At 33.6% G+C, this 21,127-nt stretch overlaps 1 non-coding gene across 1 annotated transcript; it reads right to left on the bottom strand.

The window, feature by feature from the left end:
- Positions 1-18,937: 18,937 nt before the first annotated feature.
- On the bottom strand, positions 18,938-19,044 carry LOC112534880. Its single transcript, XR_003079112.2, has one exon. It is a non-coding gene; the product is annotated as a small nucleolar RNA R71 (small nucleolar RNA).
- Positions 19,045-21,127: the final 2,083 nt, after the last annotated feature.

The following is a 21,127-nucleotide window of genomic DNA, read 5'->3' as shown; positions in this document are numbered from 1 at the left end:
CCTTTACCCTTTCTCTTCATTTTTTTTCACTTCACATTTTACATCTTAGCCCTTTTATTTTATCTTTCTTTTACCTTTATACTGGGATTTTTTTTATTTGCTCACTCTTATTTGGGATTAAAATGTCATTTCCTATGTTGATAAGTTCACTTAGTTCTTTTTAATATTTTAGATGCTCCCTTCAATCCAAATTGTATTTTTGCTCTTTACTTTATTCAGTTGTATACATCAGTTATCTTATAAGCTACTAGTCCAGTTTTCGTTATAAAAAACAACAACAACAAAATTCCTTATTTCTTTATCTCTTTGTTGGATTGATAGTATTTTCGAGCATTATTCTACAAATTGAGGATTTTAGTGAATACTTTTTGGGCATTTTAATACTTTGAGCATACATTGTTGTTTATTGCAAGAATTTTCATACTCCTTTCCCAAATCTCCATACCTTTACCTTAGCCCCATTATAATTCCGGTAAAGATCCATTGATTTTGGTATTCATTTGTTCGCAGTAGCGAAGATAGGATTCATGAGCAAGCTTATGGTAAGCGGGTTTTATGCATTTTCTTTGAGGGATTTGTTTCTCACCTTATATATACTTTGAGTGACTTGAATGATCCCTGTGAGGCATTGGTTTTTTATGTTTGTTTTTGAGTTGTTGTTTAAGTTATTTATGCATCGATATTATCTCCATTCTATGTTAAAAATTTGCAACTTGACTTACGATTGAGTTTTTTTTGAGATGTATTGAATGCTATTTGTTGTGGCCTAGGGGCATGAACTTTGAGGACTTGCTGACTGCATCTTTGTGAGTTGAGTTGTTAATTGCTTGAGGACAAGCAAAAGCTTAAGTATGGGGTGATTTTATGTGCATAGTTTTACACATGTTTGCTTGCATATTATTGTGCATTTTCTTAGTATTTATTGTGTTTTTATTCCAAGATCACCCGTGTTTTATGTCCTTTTGTAGTCCAGGAGATTTTATAGGTCCAACATCAGTGCTCGAGCAATTTTAGATCAATTTCGAGCAAAAACAGACGTAATCAGAGGCATTTGACCTTAAGTTGATTTTTGGGAACTCAACACGGCCCGTGTTTGAGCCCGTGCATAAATTCCAGGCCGTGTAGCTTAAGCACTTTGAAGCAACATATTTTTCGAGGGTAACACGCCCTAGAGAACAACCCATGTTGGTTAACACGGGCAAGAACACGCCCTTGTTACAATCGAGAACACGGCCCGTGTTGGTAACACGGGCCAAAACACGCCCTTGCTCGATTCAGTTCATTCTGTCATTTGGAGACCAACACGGTCTAGACAAAGCCCGTGTTGAGGAACATGGGCTTCGAACACGCCCGTATTTGTATACAGTATAAAATTGAATGAGTGAAAAAAAAAGAGGGGATCGACGATTCTGACTCTTCATCTTCCCCTGTAGTTTTTCTATACGTGTTTCAGACATTCCGAGGTGACTTCCAGGATACTAATTTCCGCCTTTGAATCGGATTCGTGACTCTTGAGATCCAATTGAAGATTGAGGAGGAGTTTTGGAGCAATTCAAGAGGCATTTTGGAGATCATTTCCAGTGGAGATCAAGGCTTTGAGCTGTTCATCCAATTCTAGGAAAAAGGGTGTACATGTTTTGATTTCTTTATTCTTTCATTATAATTGAATTTCTATTTGTTTTAGACATGAACATGTGTAGCTAGATTGATTGAACCTATTGGGGTTCCTTGCTATGTTATCTTTGTACTGAATTGTTAAGATTGTTTGAAGTTCCTTTTCTTGTATTCTTTTTGCAATTAATAATAAAGACCCAGTTTTCGTTACATTAAATGTATTGATTACTGTTCATAGAATTCCTTTAGCAATTGAGAAATTCTAATTGAGTTTGGAAATTTAATTGTAAGAACAAGTTAATTTTCACTTAGAGATAAGGTTAATTAATTTGCCAGATTAAGAATTAATAAAGCTGAATAGAGGTGGATTAAAGCTTAAGGCTTAATGGTTTGGGTTTTATTATCCTAAATGGACTTTAATTAATATAAGAACTAATACATGGATAATAAATCCATCATAGGCCCATTAGCTCTTAATTAATTAACCTTTAATTAGGCCCAATATATATGAGCTTAAGCCTAATGCTTAAAGCCTTATTGTAATCCTCACTTAAAGCATATTCATGTGTGACCCAAAAGGTTCATAACATGCTAGTAATGAATATGGATTATGAATTAAACTCTTTTAATTCAATGTTAACTCTCTAATATAACTTAATTCATATTCATAGCTCAATATTGGCATCTAGTAATGCATAATGACCACTTAAATGTGTAGGAATAATTAAAGTGCTTTAATCAACCTTTGTGGTGAACAATCTTACAATGTAATTCAATGCTTTCATTGTACTTTTATTCTAAATGATTCATAGAGCATGGATACAAGTGTCAACTCTATCATTTGATAATTGCATATAACATTTTGAATAAGATCTATGAAATACTTTTCCAAATCTTCGTTCATACAACCTTGGCCAATGATTTCCATGTCAAAGCATATTAAGAATCATCAGGATAAGGTCCCATGACATATTACCTTCGACAACAAATTCTTTACTGATAACTCATTATCTTCATATGACTCTTATTATGCCCAATGACTATCCCCTGAGTGCTTAATGGATAGGAAAACATAAGATAGTGTCAACATATAATAATCCTCATATAAGATAATACACTGTTATCTCAAGTCTAAGGATCACGACTTACATGATTGTCACAAGACTATATTGTCCACAGGCACTTTGGGTAAATTCCATATGGACTATTCAGTAGGGTCATGTTCAATAAACTTGTTCTTGTAACAAACAGCCATATTCATATCTTGGAATCGCTATTCCTCAACCTTATGAGATAGATTGGTTACATCATAAGTAAGTGATAGCACATTATGATAGTCTTGAGCGTTTGATCAATATCCAACAATCAATATCTAATTCTTGATCAAACATTGACTATGAACAAAGTTTAGGAACGTATTGAATGAAAACCTCATTATTATAAACTCATTTATAATTTCTCTTACATTTGTGTTTACATTCCAGATGTCCATCTACAACGGTCTGGATTATTCCTTGATAATACCATGACTACTAGTAACATTAAAAGTCGAACAATGCCATTCTACCACCCTTTTGAAGATCTTCGAAAGAGAATGCTTGAAGTTAGAAAACCTCCTCAGTTACTAGACAACATTCACATTTAAAGTCTTGCTCCCTCAAGCCTAGTCATTCGGCATCCTACCTGTTCTTGCAGTCTTTCTCTTGCCGCTCTCGATTTTTCTAATTTGAAGCCCGTCATCACGTAAATATATGAAGATCTTCGAGTTCATCATCTGTAGCCTCTCGACCCATTTTAGAATAAAATTTCAAAAATCCATATGAATTTGGTCCTTTTTAGAAGGCTAATTCTTCATTAACCCAACCTTATTCCTCCAGTTGGTCAACAACTCAGAGGACTCTTTTGGTTTTTGCTTGATGGACTCAAGGTCCCTTATTGACACCTCTAAATGAGAGTTGTAAACGTATTTCTTGACAAAAGAATTACATCAATCTCACCATTCAGTTTTGGCAGAATTTTTCATCCCGTGCTACTAGTTTACAGTAGGTCCTTTCAAGGACAAAACAAATAGCTTGACAATTTGGGTTCTACTCAACTGAGTAGTTTCAATGATAATGATGTATTGCTTTAGATGAACTTTTGGATCACCAGTCCTGTTGAACTTGTTCATCTCGGTACTATGAATTTTGCAGGCAGCTTGTCCTCACTTGTCAAAACCAACTCTTTGAAATCATAGGTCGGGTCCAACACTTTGATTTCCAGCATGCCTTGCATCTTGCCAAGCCTAACACTTAAGCCACTCACAACTTATTAGTGGCAAGGACAACCTTCTTTTTGGCCTAGTCCAGCATGATTCATCAAAATCACAAAAGTTTCGGGGCACTCCCCTCTTAGTAGGATCTTCAACATTAGCATTAATAGCCATTGCAATAGTAGTAGTAGTTTCAGTGGCGATCATAGTCGGTCAACAATAGCAGCAAGATTAAGTACTGTAAGGGTAGCTCGTACAATTAGAGCAGCAGGTGGTGCTGGATTTGCAGCCTTTCTAGCCAGAAGTTGTTGGAGCTCTTCCCGAATCACACCCCTTAATTCATCTGTAACAACATTCTTTATATTTCAACATCTTGTTTGTTAGCTCTCTCATTGGCCATCTCTAGTGCAGCTTCAATTTCGGTCATAGAAGCTTAATGCTTGGGTCTTTCAAGGTATTCTAGCATTGACTGGATTTTCGGTGAGATAAGTTCTCTCTTCAGCCTACCGCTCTCTTATGTTTTCTAACCTAAAGGAGAATTTATGTGGCTTCAAAAAATACAGTTAGTGTGATGCATAAAATGCATGGTATGCATGATGCTCGTGTAATATACAAAGAGTAAAGAAGAAGATTAGCAAATGCAAAATACTATACAAAGCATCCTTCCAACCTTATTTCTCCTTCTCCTTCAAATAGTTCATGGTGAGTCTTTCCCTCCTAAGATTTCGGGTCTAGGCTTTCTATTAACAGGGGATAGTAGGCCCGACGCGCATGCCATAAGCTCTCAAAGCATATAAAAAAGGCTCCATACTTTAGGCCTAAGGCCTGTTACCATGATTTTGGGCTAGGGCCTTTCATTATGTGGGCTTAAAACGCTTTGTATAGGAGAGAATGCAATAGGGTTTATAAGGAAGATTACTACGACCATTACTACGGTAAAAGGTGTACTTCAATGGCTCATCTCCCTACTCAAGGGTCCATGCGACAAAGAAATTCAATCATTACTTACGAGTGATGGTTAGCCAATGTCGTAATTTAAAGGTTCAAATGAAGCTAATGAACCACAAACTGACGCCATCAGAGTTATAGGGATAAAAGAAATGCAAAGTATGCAATCCAAGAATAACTCATTAAATAATAAAACTAAAAATAAGGATACACTAGAATCAACTTATCTTATCCCTAGTAGAGTCGCCATTATGGGTGGCAGTTTCGGGCGCGCCCCAAGTGCTTTTAGCGACTACGACAGGGTAGGGCTTTTCAACCTAATAGGAACATGCTAACTGATCACAAAGACTAGCATGGAGATAGGAGTCGCCACTCGGGTAATTCTCTACGACAATTTTTTTTCTAATTGTGTGGCATTTCTTGATTCCATAAGAAAGCTTCACCACATACAGAGATGGATCCGGAAACCAACTTCCTTATTTGTATATCCTTATTTTTAATTTTATTGTTTAACGAGCTATTCTCTATAAATACAACAGTTACATTTTTACAAGCAAGCATTACAACATGTGAGGTCCACCTATGTCTAGCCAACTTTTTATTTAAGCCCAAGCCCATTATAATGATTAACCTAATTAACTATTCAATTATGTACACAGGCCCATCTAAGTCTATAGGCCCATCTAAGTCTATCCTAATTTACAAATTATGCTTTTATTACCAAGCCTTTAACTCAAATGGACTGCTTTTTACATGTTGAGGCCTAATTTGGCGATCTTATTCTAAGTGAGTCTATTTGGTTAATTAAAACATGGCAAAATCCACTAAGTCTATATGAATTTTAATTTAAGCTCAATTTACCATCTTATTACCCTAATGGACTATAATTTCATGTTAAGCTCTAATTTTAGAGCCTAATATCTACATGTCTAATTTTTAATTAGGTAATCAGATTAGTAGATATTTAGCATACATTAAAAATAAAGCAAAAATAAAGAGCATAAATTTAAATCTTACTATTACAACTCTCCTATAACTAAGAAATTAAAAGGAAAATGACTAAAACTAAGTTATAGTATATAAGAACTGCTAAAAACATACTGAAATTTGAAACTAAGGCAAAATCGATGCAGAGCAAATTGGCAAGAGGAATATAGCTAACTGACTCAGCATTAAGTCGATCGGTTTAGCACTTAATGGATTGGTTCTAGAGCTTAATTACGGGTATTTTGCTTGTCTCATTGATTCCCCTCTCTCAAAAGCTAATTTATGACATGCACAGTAGCAATAAATAGATCAGTTAATATATGTAATTAAATGAGGTAAAAGCAAAAAATTCAATTAAATAAAATCAAATCATGTAAAAACTAAAAACTAATGAAAGACAAAGATTAATCATGGAAAATTCTAAAACTAATCATGCAAAGCTAAAAGCTAACCTAATTACATAATTTCATAAAAATATTAGTCTAACGTACAACCCTAATCTTTCAAATCATCATATCCAAATCCCTAAGAAAACATGTTATCATATTCAAAACTCAGCAAGATCATATTATCAAATTCTTAAAAAAAAAATACATTTATGGAAAAACACACTAGAAAACCCTAAATAATGTTAACATAGTAAAGACCCTAAATCATATTTATAAAGAACATAAAAGGATAAAGAAACATAAAAGGATAATGATGATGCAGGCTTTTGAAACCCTCAGGTTGCCATTGTATTGTGCTGATCCTCGGGTCTCTAGAGATGATTAGGAGGTTGAATCAAAGATTGCATATGGATCTAGCCTTTTTCTAGGGTTTGATTAAGTGTTTTTACTAAAAAAATTTGTCATTCTAAGAAAGTTTCCTAATTTTGAGTTCTTTCTTCATTGACTACTAAAATTTATCTGTTTGATTAATATTGTAATTAATCAATGTAGCTAACCCTAGATCTAAGATGTCATGTTCTATTTATAACCTTAGGATTTAGGAAATCATAGATAGTTTAGATAATATCGATAATTTTAAAAAATAAATTATGGATTTATCGCACATTTTGTTTAATAAATATTTAATAAAGTCTTTTAAATTTTGAATAATCATGAATAGTATCTTCTAGAAGGTAGTTTCGAGCGTTTTAAATCAAAACCTAGCTCAAAATGACATCGAAAATCAAATTAGAGCTAATTGGCTAAAAATTGAGCGGATCGGCTCTAGGTACAACCAATTCACCTGTACGCAGAGCCGACTGGCTTAGGACAACAAGTTTTGAAAAACTTTCAATTTAGTCCCTAAACTTTAAAAACTATCATTTCACTCCTCAAATTTAATTTTCTATATTGATTAGGTCCAAATTGATTTCAAAAAAAGCAATTTTGCTATAATTATTCACAATCCTAATTGGGACTCGCCCGTTCTCAACCTCTCGAGACTCAAGAAAAGCAGTAACTTTCATCATCGGGTTTTATATAATTTTCTCAATGTCTAGATCTGAAAAATGGGTGCTGAAATTAGGCTTAAGCTCATATATATTGGGGCCTAGTTAAAGGTTAATTAATTAAGAGCTAATGGGCCTTGTATATTGGGTCTATGATGGGTTTATTATCCATGGATTAAATCTTAATTAATCAAAGTCCAATTAGGAAAATAGAAGCCCAACTTAATGTAAGCTAGATTTTGTACAATTTCTAAACCTTTAAGGACTTTGATTAAAAGGCCATATATGTAGAAAGAGATATGTGGGGCAGCAAACTAGAAGGTTGGTTGCACATCTAAGAGAGAAAAAAGTTTTCTTGAGTAGAATAACCTAGGTGATTAATTAATTCATCCCCCTGGCTTGGAACTAGCATTCATTCTTCTACATCTCTTCTCAGTCTCCTAAAAGTGGTTTAGTGAGATCTTTGCTTAGCAGTTCGTGTAAATCACCAAAAGAGACTGGTCACTTGAGTAGCTTGGAAGTGCATCAATCATCCTTAAAGAATTAAGAATCAACAAAGCTAGAAGCACTCCTTAGAATTGGCAGCATACTCCCTTTATAAGCCTTCTTCATTTTTTGCTTGTTTTGTGTGTTATAATTACTTTATATCTATGAGATCCTTGGTAGGAATTGAAAATTTATTATTTTGTTTATGTTGCTCCTTTCCTTACGCTTAAAATTAATTCTTAACAATACTTGGGTGTTCGCCCGAAACCACCGCCTGTAATGGCGACTCCACTAGCGATAAAAGAATATGATTCCAATGTATCCTGATTTTTATTTTTATTATTTAATGAGTAATTCTTGCATCACTGCATTATGTACTTTGGTCCTAATAGTGTTAGAGTATGCCCTAAAGACAAGGAGTTGTCAGATAATCTATGTTAATCTATACATCACAATTGATGGCATATAATTATATTAAAGGCATTGTTCAACTCTAATGCTACGATAGTCGGGTATTGTTAAGGAATAATCCAAACTATTAGAGATGAACACCATGAGACGTAAACACAAATGTAAGAAAAATTGTAAAGCGAGTTTATAATGATGAGATTCTCAAAATACATATGTTCCTAAACTTTGTTCATAATCGATGTTTGATCAAGAATTAGATACTGATCGTTGGATATTGATCAAACGCTATATACTATCATAATGGGTTATCACTTGCTTATGAAGTAAGAAATATGTCTTATAAGGTTGAGGAATAGAGATTCTGAGATAAGCATATGGGTGCTTGTTACAAAAACAAGTTCATTGAACATTATCACATTGAGTAGTCCATATGGAATTTACCCCAGGTGTCTATGGACAATACTCTTATGAAAATCTTGTAAGACATGATCCTTAGACTTGAGATAACATGGTATTATCTTATATGAGGATTAATATACTTTGATACTATCTTATGTTCTCCTATCCATATTGAGCGCTCAAGGAATAGTCGTCGGGTATAGTAGGAGTCATATAAAGACAATAAGTTATCAACAAAGAATTCATTACCTAAAGTAATATGTCATGGGACCTTATCCTAATGATTCTTAATATGCTTTAACAACGAAATCCTTGGCCATCAATGTATGAATAAAGATTATGAAAAGTGCTTTATAGATCTTATTCAAAATGTTATATGCAATTATCAAAGAATAAATATGATTGATTCAATTATAGAGTTGACAATTGCATCCATTCTCTATGAATGAACTAGGAAAAAAGTACAATGAAAGAATTAAATTACATAGTAAGATTGTTCTCTGTAAAGGTTGATTAAAGCACTTGAATGATTTCTACACATTTTGGATGGTCATGATGCATTGCTAGATGTCAATCTTAATCTATGAATATGGATTAAGTTAAATTAGAGAATTAACACTAAATTAAAGAAGTTTAATTCATAATCCATATTTATTGCCAACATGTTAGGAACCTTTTGGGTCACATAAAAATAAGCTTTAATTAAGTATTAAAATGAGGCTTTAAGCATTTTGCTTAAGCTCATATATATTGGGTCTAATTAAAGGTTAATTAATTAAGAGCTAATGGGCCTTATGTAGGAGAGCTAAAGAAGAATAAGAAGACAACAAACCTTTAGGAGCCATTGATGCACTTATAGAACCATAGAAAAGCTCTAATCCAAGCCTTACCTAGCATTACCATAAGAACAGCAGCTACCCCTGAGGAAATGGTCAAAACGATAATTGACAAGACCATTAGGAAGATCAATTTCTCAGATGAAGACTTACAAAGACTTACCACTGGAGGGAAGGGACCATAATAAAGCTTTCTATATTGCGACTGAAGTGAAAGAGAAAAGGACCCAATATGTGATGGTAGATGACGAGTCAGCCATCAATATATGTCCTTTTCATATACTTCTTAAACTAGGAATGATTACAAAAGACGTGAACCCGCCTGACGTGGTGATAAGAGCCTATGACGAGACTAAAAGATACATAGAAAGGATATTTTTATCATTGGTATGGGTCCCATAGAATCTTAGGTCGAATTCACTATCCTAGACATCCCAATAATCCTTGCTTTATTATTGAGTAGGATATAGTTTCATGCCCTAAGAGAAGTCCCTTCCACTGCGCACTAGAAGGTAAAATTCCCTTACAAAGGAGAGATAATCACCATCAATATTGAAGGTGGTAAGGTCATCTCGGATATTCATAAAGGATTTTAAGTTGTTATCTTCTACGAGGACTATATAAATTCAAAGGTGGTAGGTATGTTCAAAGAGATGGATTTCATGCTTGGAATGAGGCTGAGGAAAAATTAGCAAGAGATCGTAGAGCTGCTAGACTTCAAGCGACAGAAGATCCAACATGGCCTAGGATATCATAAGGATGAAGATTAGGGAAACTAAAAGGTAAGACTGTAAAAAACATTTTTGTCTAGGAGTACAACTACTCTAGGAAGCCCAAACCTATTATTGTAGTTAGGACTAAGGTTTCGAGATTTAAGATTTTCAAGAGTTTGATCATTGACACGATGATTAAACTGAGCATTAGGGATGTCCGGAAGAAGGTTATAATCAAGGTCAAAGAGCTGCAACCGGAAGAGTATATCTACCTACCGGAGAATCTGAGTCCACAAGGGCTAACTGTTTTAGTAGAAGAAAATATCATTGATGTATTTTATGAAGAGACTAATGTAATAACGCCTGACCTTTATGAGAACGATTTATGTTTTGCTTTTAAGATTAATAATTTGTACTCTAATTTTGCTTACTTGTTTGATGTCTTTCTTGATGGTGGTGTGCATTTTAATAATCATGACATGTCCATATTTGACATAGATCCCACTCAAATTGATTCATCTAATTAAGGGACAAATGAAAATCCAAGACATATTTCGATTGCTTATGATATAACTCTTGGAGGAGAGGAGAGAATCTGAAAAAATAATAGAAAAGAAAAAATTAGTATTTGCTTGGTCATATGATGTCATGCCATGATTAGATAGAAAGATAGCAGAGCACCACATTCCGATCTATTCACACATCAAGCCTATCAAGCAAAAAATGAGAAGGCTAAAGTTGAAATAGGCAGAGAAGATTTGAGAAGAGGTCACCAAGCAAGTAAATGCTAATTTCCACGATGTAGTCGACTGTCTCGAATGGTTGTTAAATATTGTTCTAGTCCCAAAGAAGGATGGAGAAGTCAAGATGTATATGGATTACTAGGACTTGAATAAGGCATGTCTAAAGGATAATTTTTCCCTTCCTCACATAGATATGATAGTTAATAGTGCCACCTTAAGTGCAATGTATTACTTTACCAATGGATCCTCTAGATATAACCATATCATGATGGCAGTCGTATATAAGTTGAAGATGGCATTCATCACTAAATGGGGTATGCCCTACTATAATGTTATGCCTTTTGGACTAAAGACTATGATGGTAACTTATCAGAGAGCAATCATTATCTTGTTCCATGATAGGATGCACAAGAAGGTGGAGGTGTACGTAGACAATATGATGGTAAAATCTGAAACAAGGAAAATGCACTTTCAAGCTCTTGATAGGTTTTTAGGATGCGTTAAAAGGTATAACCTAAGGCTTAACAGGAAGAAGAGTGTGTTCAAAGTCGCATTAGGGAAGCTGCTAGGGCACATAGTGAGTCAGTGGGGTATAGAAATCGATCCGAACAAGGCAAAGGCTATTTAGGATATGCCAGCACGGGAGACAGAGAAAAAGGTTAGAGGATTTCTAAGACGTCTATAGTACATCAGTAGGTTCGTTTCCAAACTCACAATAGTTTGTGATCATATCTTTAAGCTCTTAAGAAAATACCAACCCATTGTATGGTATGAGCATTATCAAAAAGCCTTCACCAGGATTAAAGTGTACCTGATGAAGCCATCGGTATTGAAGCTGCAAAAGGATGGTAAGTCACTAATTCTTTATTTAGCCTTTAAAGAGAAAGCTGTAGGAGCAATGGTGGCGTAGTGTGGGCCCAACGACATAGAGCATGTGGTTTATTACGGGCCCAACTTGTTTTACTATGATATGGCTACAAGGAAATTGAGACACAATTTCTAATCTTATAGGCTTAAACAATTTCAAAGATAGACCCACTAAGGTACCTGTTTGAAGTCCTATCTCTCACTAGAAAGCTAGCTACATAGTTAGTGCTTGTGACAGAATTTGACGTCGATTATGTCATAAAGAAAGTAGTCAAGGAAGAGTTGTAGTAGAATTCTTGGCTCAGAATACAGTTGAGGGAGATGACCCTTAGAATCTAGAGTTTCTTGATGAAAATCTAAGGATAATCGAGATCCAAGAATGGAAGATGTACTTCGATGGAATGATAAATGCAAAAGGCGTAAGATTATGAGTAGTTTTTATTACGCCTGAGGGAGAAATGCTGCCAATGGCCAAGCAATTAGACTTTAAGGTTGGCCAGCATTTCTTGTCTAGGGAATCATACACACACTCATTGTAACTTATAGATAAATATTCATCCTCGTTGCATACCATGGTGGTTGTGTACATATAAAAGGTTATGTTATAAAGTTAATGTATAAAGGTAAAATTTTGTATATTAACTTATTTAATAATGTTTAATAAAGGTCATTTCTAGTTATAGTCATTGAGTTGAAACATCATATCCACTAAAACAAATTATTTATTTTCATAATTATGATTTCAAATACATTATTACATATATTTTTAAGTATGCTATAGTTCATCTAAACTAAAAGATTTTAGCAAGTGTCTGGTTTTAAATATCCATCTCGGGCTACGTGCGACGAGGTGTGACATTATCTCCACGCTAGTCTCTGTGAGTAGTTAGCGTGTTTCTTATTAGGCCGAAAAGCCTTACAGTATCATAGTCACTATAGACACTTGCGTACACACCCGAAACTGCCGCCCACAGTGTCCTACTCCGAATTTTGATTTTTGAAGGTCTTTTCTATATTTCCAAAATTGTATGCGTTGTATATGTATAAGAAATGATCTTTGACAATCAAGACACGTATCAAATAAATTCTAAGATTTCAAATCAATTTTATAAAACTTTTAAAATGCAAGTTCAACATCCGATACAAGAATGTCCTAAAAGTTGAAGGAACTAATCTAGTCAGGGAAATTGTCGGGGCCCTATCCCTAGTCATCCATCCCCTCATCAGAATCAGTCTCTAAGCCTTAAGTCCTTAGAGCATACAGTTGGAGCAAAGGTGATCAAAATCGAAAGCATGAGAATAATACATGTCAATGAGGTGATCGAAATCGAAAAGCATGAGAATTGGGCAAAAGAAAGATACTTTTATCCAAAGTTGAGCGACACAGGGGCATGACATGGGAACCTACATGGCCGTGTCATATTTTAGAGTGAGTTACATCGAAAAGGCAAAAAGTTTTTATCTTGACATATGGAGCACACACCCTATATGGCCTACCTGTGTAAATTGGCAAAATATGCAATATTGAAGAAAGCTCAACACGGGAAGATGGCATATGCCCATGTGCCCATGCCACCCAGTCAACATTGGCATAAGCTCTGTGGGGTTCACACGGGAAGCCTACTCCGCCCTTGTGAACCTCCCGTGTGACCTAGAGGAGAATTCAAGCTATAAAAGGTCAAGGACATGACACGACCGTGTAGCTACCCATGTGGTCCCTATGTGGATCATTGCATTTCACTATTTAAGAAACATTTAGATTTATTTGAAATGGGATTTCGTCATTACTTCATTTCTAGAGAGAAAAACTACTAGAAAACTCATTTTCCTTTCATTTCTTAGAGTTTTATTGGTTATTATTCAAGAAAGAACTTCAATACACCTTTACTTTCCAAGATTTAAAGAAAAGTTAGAAGATTTTCATTACCTGTCATCTATGAATAGTTTGAGATCTTCTTTCTCTATTCTTCATTTCTTTATTACAATGTATAGGAACTAATTTTCTTATTATTTGGGTTCTGATGAACCCTAATTTATATTGTATGGATTGATTCAAGTTTATATAATTAAATATTTCTTATGAGTTGTCTTATTTCTATGATTGCTTAATCATCTATTTCAATTGATAAGTCGACGTATTGATTAAGATTTATTTTCATAAATTGATTAGAGATAACTATTTATGAATTGATCACATCTTAGAGATTGAGGACTGATTGGGATACTAGAGATAGATTTACAAGATCCTTTGCTTTAATAGTTCCTTAATCTTAATGCATGACCTAAGTGAGTGGGTTTGAGAAGAGATTCCTTTCTTTCCTTTTAGAAATTAGGGGTTTAATCACTTAAGAAAGATTTTTACCTAATTTTGTGGAATGTCAATTCAACTTTTAGGTTTGATTTAGTTGTTATTTGATTCATGAGGTATTTAACTTATTAGGGGGATTCAGTACCTAAATAAGCTTTGTCTTTGATAAATATTCTAATTGACTTAATTCTTATTTTCAACATTAGTTTACTTTTAAATATCATTATAGCCAAACATTATTATATTATTGAAAATAATATTCACAATTAGTCCTTAATGGAACGATACTCTTACTTATCACTTTATTATTTAACACGATTGGTGCACTTTATCGTATGCGGATAGCGTGCATTAAGTTTTTGGTATTTTTAGTAATTCAAAAGCTAGTGATTTAGTATTTTTATTTTATTTGATTATTCTTATTGTGCTTGTGTTTGTATTTTCTTAGGTACTTTAATCTGTACATGACCCGAGTTAGTTTGATGAAACTATTCACTTACAAACTAGAGTTGGAAAGAACTTTGAGGAAGCAATAAAGAGAAGAAAGAAAACGAGCTTTAGCCAAAACAGTGGTGGAGTTATATGATATGCATAATTTTACACATATTTGCTTGCATATTATTGCATATTTTCTTAGCAATTATTGTGCTTTTATTCCAAGATCACCTGTGTTTTGTGTTCTTTTACATTTTAGGAGAATTTATAGGACCATCATCAGTATTTGAGCAATTATAAATCAATACATGCGAAAATGGACGAGAATTCATCAAGATCAGACAAGAGCTCGCAGTGCATACATTGAGCACGGCCTAGGTCAAGGCTGTGCTGACCACTACGGCCTGGCATCTGGCCGTGGCCAACCATGAGCTTTTAGTCTTCAAAACATGGCATTTTGGGCACGATTTTTGTAGCCACCACGGCCTCTAACACGGCCCGTGGTGGCTCAGCACCGGCGGGGGCACGACCATGAGGAAACCCGAATTGTTGAGATCCGAATGTTCAGCACGACCTGGACTCCGGCTATGCTAACTAGCATAGCCTTGACCACGACCGTGCTAAGACAATTATATAAGGAAAACTGTTTTTTTAGGGTTAGGGAAGCGAGGTGAGAGAGCCTGGCTCGATTTTGCATAGTCGAGTTCGGAGACAGTTGCAGAGAGGAAGAACCCCGGAATCGAAAGGTTCTGACTGCAAAACAATAGTGGAGCAATTCAAGAGGCAATTTGGGAGATTAACCGTAGTGCAGATCCAGATTTGGAGCTGTTCATCCAATTCGAGAGAAAATGGTCTACATGTTTCATTTTCATTATTCTTTCATTGTAATTGATTTCCTAGATTGTTTTAAACATGAACATGTTTAGATAGATTGATTAAATCCATTGAAATTTCTTTACAATGTTGGCTTAATATCATATTGTTGGATTGTTCGAGTTAGTTTTGTATTCTTCTTGCTTTCAGTATTAATAAGATAATGCATTATTCATGAAACGTTGTGAATTGTGGTGTTTAGATTGCTTTATGAGATTGAGAAGTCCATTTGGCAATTGGAATTTTGAATAGCAAGAACTGGTTAATAATCACTTAGAGATAAGGATAATTAATTAGCCGGATTAAGAATTAACAAAGCTTAATAGAGGTGGATTAAAGCTTAATGCTAATTTAAGAATCTATTGTTAGGAAAAGATTCCAACTTTAGGTTATTAGGTTTAGGAATTCGGTTATCTCGAGAGAGAAACCCAATTTAGTTAAGAATTCGTCCACGGGTAGCATAATTGGATTCATCAATCCTTTTATCTTTTGTTTGATTGCCAACTAGTTTAGGTTCCCTTTGGATTTGCTTTCTTGTCTTGGTTATTTCATTTATCCATTTATTCCTGCATCTCCCTTAGAACTTAGCTTGTAGCTATTAGTTAGTTTAGAATTTATTCATCATTCATTTTAGGCTAATATAATAGAGAACAAAGGAGTAACTTTAGGCTTTCACTTTCCCGAGGAATATGACCTTGATACTCGCCATTAGTGCTAGACTGCATCTATAGGTACACTGCCTTAGATTGTAGCTGCATGGATAGCAACTATCAAGTTTTTGGCACCGTTGCCGGGGATTGATTGAAAACTAGAATGAAATTTGCTATTTGTTAATTTAGCCATTTTTTTAATTATTATTTTATGGTTTTTATTTTTTTTTATTTATTTATTTTATTTTATTTGTACATATTTATTTAGTTAAGTTTATGATTCAGGTAGTGGATGATAAGGAGGTTCAATGCTAAACTCTTTGTATGAGACGTTGGAAAATGGGATCAGGAACCAAGAGAGTGCTAAAAATTGGGATACCCGTGTATCTTTAGAAGCTCGAGTGGAATCGTTTTGCAGGGCTACCGATTAACTTTCCACTCCTATCCTTTCATCTCAAGTTTTTTGTGAATTTTGTTGTGGTTTACATTTGAGTAATGATTGTCCATTGTGCAGTGATTTTAATCATTATTCTTATAACTGTGAACAGGTGAATTATACGGGAAGTTGGCCAAATGACTCGTATGGAAGCACCTATAATCAAGAGTGGAGCACTCATTCACCCTTTGGATGGAGCTTAGATGGCCAAGAACCACCACGATCTCAGCAACCACATCAGCAGCCTAATCTTGCACCTTCAACTCAAGATGAAGAGTTAGTGTCAAAGGAGCTGATGATGAGGTTCTTTACAAGTCTTGAGGATAGATTCCAACAAACAGAGAGGGTACTTGAAAGTCAACAAGCCTCAATTGCGAACATAGAGCATCAAGTAGGCTTGATTTTAACCTTTTGTTTTGAAGCAATTTATTAGTTTTAGTTTTCATATCTTATTTAATTTTTGTTTCAGTTTCGATTTTAATTCTTTATTTTATTATTTGCAACTTCTACCGAGGACGCACTGAATTTCCACAACATTAGCCTCGATGGATGATCAGGGCAGTCCCCTAGATCTTTTTATTTTTCTACATTTATTTACTTTATTTTTCATATATATCATGCACTTGGATTGTATTGCCTTTGTTCTCTTAGTTGAGCATTCCATGCGGGGTATCCATAACATTTTACACTGAGGACAGTGTGTTCTTTAATTGTGGGGTGGTTGTGGGTAAACCTTATAATCCTACTCTCTCATATGTTTTTTTAGATATATCTGAAATTGCTATCGCTAGGTGTTGTGTATTTTTAGGGGATGTTAGGACACTGTGTCTTTATACACTTGAGTATGCTTTTTTTTAGCTGATTGATGACTTGATTTATAGAATTGTAGTTACTTTTCGTTGTTGTTCATTGTCCTTGGAAAACAATTGATGGTGTTTTACACATCAGCCCTACCGGGTTAAACCGGTGTTATGCAATTGTTTTTCGAATTGTCTAATTTTAACTTAGAATGTTGATAATGTCATATGCATGTGTTTCTTAAATAATGATTCAATTGATGATGTTGCGAACCAATTGCACCTAATACCACACCTCAAAGTGAGAGTTTGAGCCAGTTGAGCATTTATTATACTTATGCTATTTATATTTCTTGTTTGAGTGTGCATTGTACTTGACTTTGCTTCTAGAACTTGCTTTATAATGCTTGTTGAAGTTACATGAATATTGTGAATACCATGAGATGATTTGGGTGATTTAGGATTCACCACATTTGGCCAAAAGCCTACCCCTTTATGTTTCCATTAGTTAGCCATTTTTTAGCCTTGACCTTTTCTTCATAATCTACACCTATACATTTCAATTATACCATTCTTTACATTTATCTTTCCTTTACCCTTATGGTGGAATTTCTTTTTGTGATTTTCTCACCCTTATGTGGGATTAAAATGCCAGTTGCTATGTTGGTAAATTCACTAAGTTTTTTTGAAATTTTAGATGCTTCCTCTGATCCAAACTGTATTTTATTCTTTACGTATGCAGCAGTTCTTATAAGCTGTTAGTTTATTATTCAAAAAATGATGAAAAAAAACAGAAGAAGAAAATAAATAAAATTCTTTAATTATTTGTCTCTTTATGAATTAACAAAGCTTAATGGAGACGGATTAAAGCTTAATGCTAATTTAAGAATCAATTGTTAGGAAGAGATTCCAACTTTAGGTTATTAGGTTTAGGAATTCGATTATCTCGACAGAGAAACCGAATTTAGTTAAGAATTCATCCACGGGTAGCATAATTGGATTCATCAATCCTCTATCTTTTGTTTGATTGCCAACTAGTTTAGGTTCCCTTTGGATTTGCTTTCTTGTCTTGGTTATTTCATTTATCCATTTATTCCTGCATCTCCCTTAGAACTTAGCTTGTAGCTATTAGTTAGTTTAGAATTTATTCATCATTCATTTTAGGCTAATATAACAGAGAACAAATGAGTAACTCTGGGCTTTCATTTTTCCGAGGAATACGACCTTGATACTCGTCATTAGTGCTAGACTGCATCGATAGGTACACTGCCTTAGATTGTAGCTACATAGATAGCAACTATCATTATAAAATCAAAATCAGGAGGATTGGAAAGATCCAAACTAAGAAAGGGACCAGTTAAGAATAATGGCTTCACCTAGGAGAGAACCTTGCAAGAATATGCATGCCTAACTCTAAATGGTGTTACATCAAGTATTGTTAAACCAAATGTTGCAGTAAACAATTTTGAGATCAAGTCCATCACTATTCAGATGGTGCAAAATAATCGCATATTTAATGGTTTGCCAAACGAGAATCCAATTCATTTGGATGATTTTCTTGAGATTTTTGATACATTTAAGATTAATGAGGTATTAGATGATGCTATTAGATTGAGGCTATTCCTATATTCATCGAGGATAAGCCGAAGAAGTGATTGAAATCATTTCCAACTAGAACATTTACGATATGAAATTAGCTGGCCGAGAAATTTTTAGAGAGATTTTTTCCACCTTCTAAAATGGCCAAGTTAAGGAATGATAAAGCAGAGTTTCTTTAGCAAAAGAATGAAACTTTATATGATTATTGGGAACAGCTCAAGGATTTACTAAGAAGCTGTCCACATCATGGTTTACCTTTATAGTTACAAATTCAAACATTCTTTAATGGACTGAATTATATAAGTAGACAGTCTATTAATGCAGCAATAGGTGGATCACTGAATAATAAGACTCCAAAGCAAGTTATGGATCTTATTGAAGATATATCAGTCATGAGCAATTAGTGGCAGAATCCAAGGGAGCAGGTTCAAGTCAAAGAAAGTGGGATCCATGTAGTAGACCCTATAGTATTTGTAAATACACAGTTAGAGGCCATAAGCAAGAAGATGGATGCTTTGACTATGTCTTTATTTGGAAGACATGCATAGATCATGACTTGTGATTGGTGTGGGGTGTCATCAAAGTTAAGATTGCAAAGATGGTAATACTTTTACTAAGTCGGAGCAAGTTAATTATGTCGGTAATATTTCGAGCCAACAAAATAATCCATACAACAGTACTTATAATATAGGGTGGATAAATCATCTAAATTTCTCTTGGAAAAATAGAATCAGCAATAACCTCCTCTACCAAGATTCAGTAGTAAAACCAGCAGTAGGCTCCTCTTAGGAGTAACTTAGAGGAGATGATGGAGAAGTTTATCTCGGCTTCTGAAACTCAGTTTCAATCTACAGATCCCAATCATAAGAACTAGCAAGCTTTGATTCACAACTTGGAGAATCAAATGGGACCGATTGCAAAACTTTTAACTGAAAGGCCCAAAGGAAGCTTGCTAAGTAACATAGAGGCAATCCTAAAAAGCAGCTCAAAGTTATTACATTGAGGAGTGGTAAAGAATTAGGAATCAAAGTGGATGAAGCATTTGAGAGTTTGACTACAATTGAAAAGGTAGTTGATGAACAAAAGGGTAAAGAGGCTAAAGTAGAAGCAACACAAAAACCTACCCCTATTGTGAAAGAGTATCCACCGATGGTGCCTTATCCAACCCATCCTCATTAATCTTATTTGTATAATATGACAAGATAGTAATGTATTTTATCTCTCACTAACAAGATTAAGTATTAAGTCCAAAGAAATTTTTTAATACTGAAACCTCCATTAAGTTATTACCTCCTCATAGTTATAAATTTTACTTGGTCTCAAGTTTTCCCATAAGACTCCACGCGATAGAGTTTTATGAAGCCATATCATGTTGTTTTCAAAATGAGAAAATGACACATAGCATATTTATAAAAGTATTATAATTATAAAAAAATTTAAATGTGATCTTAAATGTTAATAATCAATATGGTAAAAATTCATGAATTATTTAAATATAAGAGTATTGTATTCTTAAAGAATAATTATGATAAGTTCAATAATATTATAGCTACTACATATTAATAATAAATCTTATTATCTTTCTAATAAAATATATATATTTATATTCATATATATAAATAAATAAATAATAATAAAATTGTAAACAATGAAAATTTTAAATTTGGATTATAAAAAACAGTTAAAAAAATTTATAATACGTTTGAGAATTTATTGGTCGAATATAATAATTAGAACAATAATAATAAATAAATAAATAAATAGCAAGATTTCTAACAATCTCATTTTTTTAAAACAACTATTATATGAACGTATGAGAACTTATTAGTACATAAATGAAATAGATATAAAATTAAAAATGATAAATATATATATTTCTCATGTTTATTTGTCTTAGCATATAATAAATATAAAAATTTCACAAGATTATACTGTATGATTGTTAAAAATGACTAATATAGATATAAATAGAAATATCATAAAGATAAAAGTAAAACTTATATCTTATATTATTATTATTATAAATTAAATTATATATAATATATACAATAAAAAATTTATATATAAAATAAATAAAATAATCATACAATAACATGAGTGAATTGCTATCATTTTTACTAATGGTTGACATTTTTTTAATATTGTATATTATTAAATATGTAATGCTCATAAGAAAACTAAGTCAATATATGTTATACCCACTAAGCCACTTCTGCAAATTATATATAGTAATATTTATATATATAATTGTAAAAATATATATATTAAGCAATGTATTATCTTACTATAGTATTATTTTGTCTCATCAATTTTATTTGTATAATATAAACAAGATT

Source organism: Ricinus communis, chromosome 4, assembly GCF_019578655.1.
Source record: "Ricinus communis isolate WT05 ecotype wild-type chromosome 4, ASM1957865v1, whole genome shotgun sequence".
Lineage (NCBI taxonomy): Eukaryota > Viridiplantae > Streptophyta > Magnoliopsida > Malpighiales > Euphorbiaceae > Ricinus > Ricinus communis.
The sequence above is the reverse complement of the archived record's forward strand: the minus strand, read 5'-3'. Positions and strand labels throughout refer to the sequence as shown.